The following is an 8,893-nucleotide window of genomic DNA, read 5'->3' as shown; positions in this document are numbered from 1 at the left end:
AAGGAAGGAAGGAAGGAAGGAAGGAAGGAAGGAAGGAAGGAAGGAAGAAAGATGGAAAATTACAAAATAACTGATCTGGGTGTTGAAGAAGGGAAAGAATGTGGATGAGAGCAAGAACTAAAGAAGGATTTTTCAGGTTGAGAACAGCATGATTCAAAACAACTGATGGCATGTATAGAAAACCAGCCAAGGGATAACCGAAGTCAGGGAATAAATAGAAATGAGAGAAATGGCCTGAAGCCACCGTGTGGAGCCATCCACGGAGGGCCTTAAGAAATGATAGCAACATTTCTTGCACAGCCAGAAATACTAGATCACCTCATTAAATGAAATGTAAGGTGCTAAGTTTTTTGAGAATAGCGAACTGTGGCAAAGGATTAACAATGATAGGACTCACTGATTGCACATAACCTAGGAAATAAGCCACAGTAAAGATGATTTTCTGTTAGATACAACTCATTGCCTGGTATCAAAACATTAATTTCCAAGGAAAAATAGATTATGAAAAAGAGTAATTACACATTTGGCAACATAATAGTTGCCTTTACTTTTTTCTCTGTTTTTGCACTGATTTCCAAATAGAGTTGGCAAATGCAAATTACAAACATATTAGGCATTTCATAAACATCCCACACATTTCCAGGGCAGCTCAGAGCCCAAATGTGGAACTAAAGTCTGGCAAATAAAATGTGAGGGCTCTCAGAACAGCTGATAGAGAGCACAAAACTGCTGCTTTCCCCCCAAACTGGACATTCCTACATTGTGGGTATTCACTCTGAAATTAGAGGGTGTCAGGCTATACCCCATTCGTTGTTCTGTCCCAACCAGGAGCCAGGTTTTTACATCATGAGTCCTATGGGAGGGAGGACATGCAATAAATGAGAAAATGGCTTTAATGGTATTGAGAAGGAGCCCATCCCAAGCCCTTCTGGCTTAAGAAAGGGAGCCATATCAGTAGCTCTTACTGTGTTCACGGATCAGAATCATTGATTCGGTACAACAGTATCTACCAATGCAGTGGAAGAAGAGACGTAACTAATCTGGCCTTATCATCAGCAACAAACAGCTTTATATTTGTTGTTCCAGTCTCTTGGCTTAAAAATTGAATTAATTTAAAATAAATAATAATAAAGGTGAGAATTCTTTTTTTTTTTTTGATTATCTGATCTGTTACTACAAATACAAAGCAAACATTTAAAATCTTACTCAAGGGCGCCTGGGTGGCTCAGTTGGTTAAGCGACTGCCTTCGGCTCAGGTCATGATCCTGGAGTCCCAGGATCGAGTCCCGCATCGGACTCCCTGCTCAGCGGGGAGTCTGCTTCTCCCTCTGACCTTCCCCCCTCTCATGTACTCTCTCTCTCTCAAATAAACAAAATCTTTAAAAAAAAAATAAAATAAAAAATAAAAAAATAAAATCTTACTCAAGGCACAGACAAGAAATTAGGGGAAATGACACAGACTTTTTTCTGAACTGTGGAAAGAATTTTCAATATGTGAATATTGAACAAATAATTCGTCATTCAATACTTAGTTTAATTAAAGATCCAACATCATTCATTACAGGAATAGGGGAGAAAAATAGGAAACGCTTTCTTAATGTGATATGCGGTATGCCAGTATATGAGGAAGGTGTGGTTGGACATGAATGTGTATTTTCTCTAACCATTGAGGCTTTCATATAAATTAATGATTCATCTTACTCATTCTTGAATTGCATAGAAGACCCATACTATATTATTTTCTCTGAAGAGCAAGGGCTGATTTCTTATTCATTTATAGTCAACAAGTAATTATTGAGCAATAAGCACTGTATTATTTTTGAAGCTGTTGCATAACTTGGCATATTTTAGGAGTTTCTGTTGATTCCCAGTAAGTAGACTCCAGCAAAACTGAGTTACCCTGTGGGCAGGCAAAATACCAGACTTTTCAGTCTGAAATCCTGTCCAGACTTTCTCCCTGAGCTGCTGCCCTGACATAGATCACCGTACTTCTATCACCGTGAACCCTTGATATTTAATGAACTATTCTTTTACAATCTTAGATTTCTTATGAACTGAATCATTAGCAATTATCTATGACAAATTGAGAGATGGTGATTTCATGGGTAGAGAGAGAAGACAGTAGAATAGCTAAGATTAACACCCCGGCTGAGGTATTTAAGACAGAGAAAGAAAAAGAAAAAAACAGGTCTGGGTAAATAAGAGGTAAGAATAATAGTGCTATCATCAAGCCAAGGCCATAGGTCTGTTCACAGATGATGTTAGGCAATAGCCTTCTTTGAACAACTTGTCAGTAAAGCTGGGGAGCACGTCCCACTGTACAGAACCAGGGATTTTCATGAAAGGCCAAAGAAGTCTTCTGGAATGGAGCACAGGAGATTATTAGAACCCTGATTCTTTTGCCCTAATGAAGTTTAGCATAAAAAAGAAAAAAAAAAAAGTCCTATCTACTAGGGTTAATCCAGATACTCCCCAAAAAAAAGGAAAAAAAAAAAAAAAGCCTCAAAAAGAAGAAAAAAAAAAAAAAAAAGAATAGTGCTATAATCAAAAACACGTAGAGTACCTAGTACTAAGAGAGAGAGAGAGAGAAATGCACAAAGAGAATTTTATCTCCTCCTGCTTTTTTTTTCAACTTCTATCAAGTCTGATTTAGTTAGCATACGCTGGTTGCAATCTCCCCCTGGCAACAGCCTCTCATTGGTCACCCAGCCCCCATGCGGTTCCATGAAATCCAGTTCAGCTTTTTGCCTAAACACAGAGCCCCACCACCACCTTCATGATAAGATAAGCAAAAACAGTTTGAGAGGACAGCAATAAGACCAATTCTTCTTTTGTTAGGGCCTAATGATCTCCCCTAAGGGTCTACCTTATCAAATATACCCAGACAGAACCGATCTCATCCTACCAATTAAGCTCTCATCTTTTTGCAGTAAGATCAATAAAAACATTACTGAGGTATCAGTTGTCTCAAATATGAATATGAGCATGCATAAATTCAATCCTAAATTGCAGAGACACATCTGGAGAGAATATCTTAGAGCAAAATACTCCTGGGAACTCCTAGAGAGCCAAATTCAAAGTCAGGCAAGACTTGATATAACTGTCTGCATCAGGACTTAGTTATCAATACATTGAAAGGAGATTTTTTTTTTAAGATTTTATTTATTTATTTGACAGAGAGAGTGAGAGAGGGAGAGAGAAAGAGCACAAGCAGGGGAGTAGCAGAGGGAGAGGGCGAAGCAGGCTCTTCGCTGAGCAGGGAAACTTATGCGGGGCTCGATCCCAGGACCCTGGGATCATGACCTGAGCCGAAGGCAGGCGCTTAATGACTGAGCCACCCAGGCGCCCCAGCGATATTTATTCTTAAATTACAGATTCATCTATAAGGAGATCCTACAGTATGAAATCAAGGATGGAACCATAGAATTTGTGAAGAGACAATTTTAATGTCATACTAGGTTGTTAAATTTTACTTAAAAGAAAAAAGAAAAGCAAAACTCAGTCATTCAACAGCAAATTGAAAGATTGCTCAGGATTCAGCATACTTTTTATTCATTACACATATGGGAGGAATGTCCAAGCTACTTTAATTTCCATAAAGTGCACTATTTCTGATATTTTAAATAATATTTTACTGCCTAGCATGTATCTGTACTCATTTCTTTGTTCATTTGCTCTCCCAACACTGCAGTCTCCACAGAAGGAGTCTAAAATGAAAATATATCTTAAGGCAACGGGATGATATTAAGTGAAAGCTAACATTTCCTTTTATTGTGATGTATGATTTCTCCTATTACAATGAGTGTCCTTGAATTTGTGCCAAGTGAAGCATTCCTTTCAGCATCTCTGGATGATGAGGATAAACTATATACTGCTATGGTATTCGCTGCATTTGCAAGGGAAAAAAAAAAGTGTCCACACTCTCATCCCTCCAAGTGGAACATCTGGAATGGGAATTAAGACAATGCCAAGATGGCATTAAAAACCGGATTGCGGCACTTCCTTGTATTGCCAAGTTCTCTTAAAAATGCACCTTCCCACAAAATCCTATGCCACTGCAGCCTCAGGATCTGAACAGCACTGTTCTAAAGTAAGGGAATTGTTTTTTTATTGCTGTTGTGATACAGAGACAATGAAATGTGACACTGTTTCTTTTCCTAGGAACTAACAGCCCGGGACAAGACCCTGAAGTAGTTTCACTTTGCTTTCAATGTTACTCGATCTCCACTTCTCCTGGGACACAGTAACAGGAGGCAGCTGCAGCCTGAAGGTTACACTGACCTCAGTTTTCAAGAAATGGACAACTGTGAAAGATCCATGTGCCCCAGAGTCACAGAGATTACAGCCATTCCTAAGATATCCATGTGGAAATGATTTTTGTCCTTACTTCTTTGGTCTGGGTCATAGTTCTGATGGCTTCTGTGAATTCAATAAACATTGAACATTTACTATGCTCCAAGCAAGGCACTAGATATTGGGGGTATGAAGATGAGTATTATTAACTCAGGGTCTTGTCCTTGTAGTGCTAATAGGCATCACGGTTGTGCTCAGATTCACTACAACATGGTACAAAGCAGGAAAAAGCAAACCTAGGAAAACGGTGGTTAGGCCTTGATGGAGGTTTGAAGCAAGAGGCTATCTGATCATTTTAAGAAGCCCCGTGGGGTTGCGCCTGGATGGCTCAGTCAGTTAGGCATCTGACTTTGGCTCAGGTCAAAATCTCGGGGTCTTGGGATCGAGTTCCATGTCAGGCTCCCTGCTCAGTGGGGAGTTTGCTTCTCCTTCTCCCTCTTCCCCTTCCCCTGTTCATGCTGTTCTTTCACTTTCTCTCTAAAATAAATAAATAAAATCTTTAAAAAAAAAAAAAAAAAGAAGCCCTATTGGAAAGGCTGGAGGTGGGTATTAGGATCAATAATCATTCTTCAGAGCATACATTCACTCATACCCTCTATGTTTACTGATTGACTACTGTGTTCAAATTGTCTCAAAGTTTAATCATGAAGACAAATTATTATAACCAATAAGGGAAATACTGTGATAAAAATGTAAGTGGTTGTTATGGGTTGAATTGTGTCCCCTCAAAATCCATATGGTAAAGTCCTACCCCTGTACATCAGAATGTGACCTTATGTGGAGATAGTGTCTTTACAGAGGTAACCAAGTTAAAATGGGATCACTAGGCTCTTTTCCGGTTACTGCGGCGTGAAGAGCCAGGAACAGCAAAGTCTCCCGCGACAGCCTGTACGAGGCGGTGCGGGAAGTCCTGCACGGGAACCAGCGCAAGCGCCGGAAGATTTTGGAGATGGTGGAGCTGCAGATCAGCCTGAAGAACTATGACCCTCAGAAGGACAAACGCTTCTCAGGCACCGTCAGGCTTAAGTCCACTCCTGGCCCCAAGTTCTCCGTATGTGTTTTGGGGGATCAGCAGCACTGTGATGAGGCCAAGGCGGTGCATATTCCCCACATGGACACTGAGGCGCTGAAGAAACTCAACAAGAATAGAAATTAGTCAAGAAGCTGGCCAAGAAGTATGATGCCTTTTTGGCTTCAGAATCTCTGATCAAGCAGATCCCACGAATCCTGGGCCCAGGCCTGAATAAGGCTGGCAAGTTCCCTTCCTTGCTGACCCACAGTGAGAACATAGTGGCCAAAATGGATGAAGTGAAGTCCACCATCAAATTCCAGATGAAGAAGGTGCTGTGTCTGGCAGTGGCTGTTGGCCATGTGAAGATGACAGATGATGAGCTTGTGTACAACAGCCACTTAGCGGTCAATTTCCTGGTGTCCTTGCTCAAGAAGAATTGGCAGAACGTCCGGGCTTTGTACATCAAGAGCACCATGGGCAAGCCCCAGCGCCTGTACTAAGGCACAGTTCAACAAATCCTAGTGCTACCCTTAAAAAAAAAAAAAAAAAAAATCGCTAGGATGGGCCTTAATCCAACGTGATTGCTTTATAAAAAGGGAGAATTTGCATACAAGGAGAAACATGATATGAGCATGAAGAGGGTTATCTTCACAGCCAAGTTGAGAAAGTCCCAGAACAGATTTTGCCTTCACAGACACCCTCAGAAAGAACCAACACTATCAACACTTTGATTTCAGACATCTAGCCTCCAGAACTGTGAGCCAATAAATTTCTGTTGGTTAAGCCACTCAGTTTGTGGTACTTCGTTACTGTAACAAACTAATATAGGGGTTTAGTGTGAACACCAAGAAAGGAAGAAAACTCCAGAAATGTCCTTTTATATATGTTTTGTGTGAAATCCAATAACTCTGTAAGATTATCAAGTTCCCAAAGAAGAGCTATTCATCCATATAACACATATTTATTAAGTATCTTTTTGTTGTTTCAAACTTTTATTTAAATTCTAGTTAGTTAACATATAGTGTGATATTGGTTTCAGGAGAAGAATTTAGTGATTCATTTACATAGAACACCCAGTGCTCATCACAACGAGTGCCCTCCTTAACACCCATCACCCACCTTCCATCCATCAACCCTCAGTTTGTTCTCTATACTTAAGAGTCTCTTAGGGTTTGCTTCCCTCTCTTATTTTTTCCCTTTCCCCTATGTTCATCTGTTTTGTTTCTTAAATTCCATATGAGTGAAACCATATGGTATTTATCTTTCTCTGACATTTCACTTAGCATAATACACTGTAGCTCCCCCATGTCCTTGCAAACGGCAAGATTTCATTCTTTCTGATGGCTGAGTAATGTTCTATTTTATATATATATATATATATATACCACATCTTCTTTGTCCATTCATCAGTCAATGGACATTCAGGCTCTTTTCATAATTTGACGATCATTGATAAAGCTGCTATATACATCAGGATGCATGTGCCCCCTTCAAATCAGTATTTTGCATCCTTTGGGTAAATACCTAGTAGTGCAATTGATGGATCATAGGGTAGTTCTATTTCTAACTTTTTGAGAAAACTCCATACTGTTTTCCAGAGATTTATTAAGTATCTACTACTTAAGAACTATTTCCAGGCATCATGGGTAAAGTATAGAGCAATATGGGCCCTCAGGGAGTTCACAATCTGATAGAGACAGACTCTATTGTAAGATACTAATTGACCATATATACATAGGTTTTTTTCCTAGGCTATCAATTCTTTCCATTGTTCTTTGTGTCTCTTTTTATGCCAGTACCATACTAGTTTGATTACTATATAACTTTATAATATAGCTTGAAATCTAGAAGTATGATTCTTCCAGCTTTGTTCTTTCTCGGGATTGCTTTGGCTATTCAGTTTAGGGCTTCTTCTTTTTTTTTTTTCTATTTTTGTAAAAAATTGTCATTGACCTCCAGCTGTAGCCCACAGTTGGGTGAGGCTGCAGAGTGTGCTCTGCAGTTGGGGGAGTCACTGGCTGGGGTGCCTGCCTGGGCAAAGCTGAAGGCTGTGTTTCAACAACTGAGCAGGGCTATAGGCCAGGATCCTCTGCTGGATGGGCTTACAGGTGAGGCTTCATAACTTGGTGATACAGTAAGATGGATTCTGAGGCTGCCCAGAGACAATGTTGGTCTCCGTGGTTAGGTGGGGCCAGAGGCTACGCTCAGCAGCTGGGCAGAGCTGCTGGCTTGGCTTCCTGTGCAGGACTGAAGGATGAGTCCCATAGTTGCTGGGTTGTCTGGCCAGGCTCTCTGGATGGGTAGGACTGGATGTGACACTCAGCAACTGGGCAGGGCTGCGTATTTGTTTCTCTGCCTGGACAGGGCAGTAGAATGGGCTCCATGACCAGCATGACCTATTGACTGGAGACCCAGCAATAATTTGGATTCTAGTTAGGAATCTTTCAAGTGTAGGAGGTCTAAAAGTGAAAATAAAGAATTTTAAAGGAACGCACATGTTTTCTAATTAAAAGTTAATTCTATCATACTTTAGCTTCTAATATTTTCTTTTTTATTGTGAAATATAATAAACACAAAAGTGTGCAAGATTTGTAAATATTAAGTATCAGTTTATAAAATTGTTCTTATACAGACCCTAATGGTCTTTTTCTGATCATAAGTTTCATATATTGCCTAGAGGAAGTGAAGGAAGTAAAAATTTAGCTGTGTTCCCTAAAGATAGGCTCTCCCTTATCTCAGCAATATCATTAACAGATTCACAATTTAAGGAATATGGGAATCAGGAAACCACACACTGACCAGGTGACCAATCATTTGTTGCTCCTGAATTGGAAATTGATTTTGGTATTAAGCTGGCTGGAGTGATTAGTGTCAAATGCATATGTGGGACTACAAGTCACTAAAGGCCCAGAGTTAGCTGGTCAGAAAGTCATTTGCTTTGTAACTAAGGAGAACAGACAGCTAATTGAAAGGGCAAGGATATCCTATAAAAGTAGCCTACAAAATTGCACTTACAAGGGCTGAAAAAGAGCCCAATAATGGCCTTTGGCCACCACAAGAAAGTAAGGCTTGAGTGGGAATGGTATTGTGGGGGGGAGTAACTAGGACTTCAGCACTGAAACTTCTCCGAGAAAACTGAACTCAACAGATATTAATTTCATTTTTTATTCACTAATTTCGTTTCATGTAATTTACTATTTTTATTTTAGAACAGAATTCCCTCACTTTTTAGCCTCTTCTCATGTGTGTGCCTTCCAAGCAGACCAGACAGGACGTACCTACATTGCCACAAATGTGTCTGAATCTCTTCTTGTGAGGCAGGGACTGTTTAGATATCTATGTGGTACAGAATTTATTTTGACCTTCTAAATAATTGAGGGCAAGATGGAGACTGTTATATTACATTATACTGAGTATTATTATTATTATTTCTTTTTTGGGTCATAAAATCTTCATATATCGGGAAGATCCTGTGGTTGCTTTGAGCCTGGATGGAGTGGGGAGGGCTTGGAAACAGGCCTGGAGTGC

At 40.0% G+C, this 8,893-nt stretch overlaps 1 pseudogene; it reads left to right on the top strand.

The window, feature by feature from the left end:
• The window catches only part of LOC141372705 (large ribosomal subunit protein uL1 pseudogene), a 10,632-nt pseudogene extending 4,725 nt beyond the window's left edge, over nucleotides 1–5,907 (top strand).
• Nucleotides 5,908–8,893: the final 2,986 nt, after the last annotated feature.

Source organism: Callorhinus ursinus, unplaced genomic scaffold, assembly GCF_003265705.2.
Source record: "Callorhinus ursinus isolate GAN/ISIS: 27379988/994484 unplaced genomic scaffold, GSC_fseal_2.0 scaffold5, whole genome shotgun sequence".
Taxonomy (NCBI): Eukaryota; Metazoa; Chordata; class Mammalia; order Carnivora; family Otariidae; genus Callorhinus; species Callorhinus ursinus.
The sequence above is the reverse complement of the archived record's forward strand: the minus strand, read 5'-3'. Positions and strand labels throughout refer to the sequence as shown.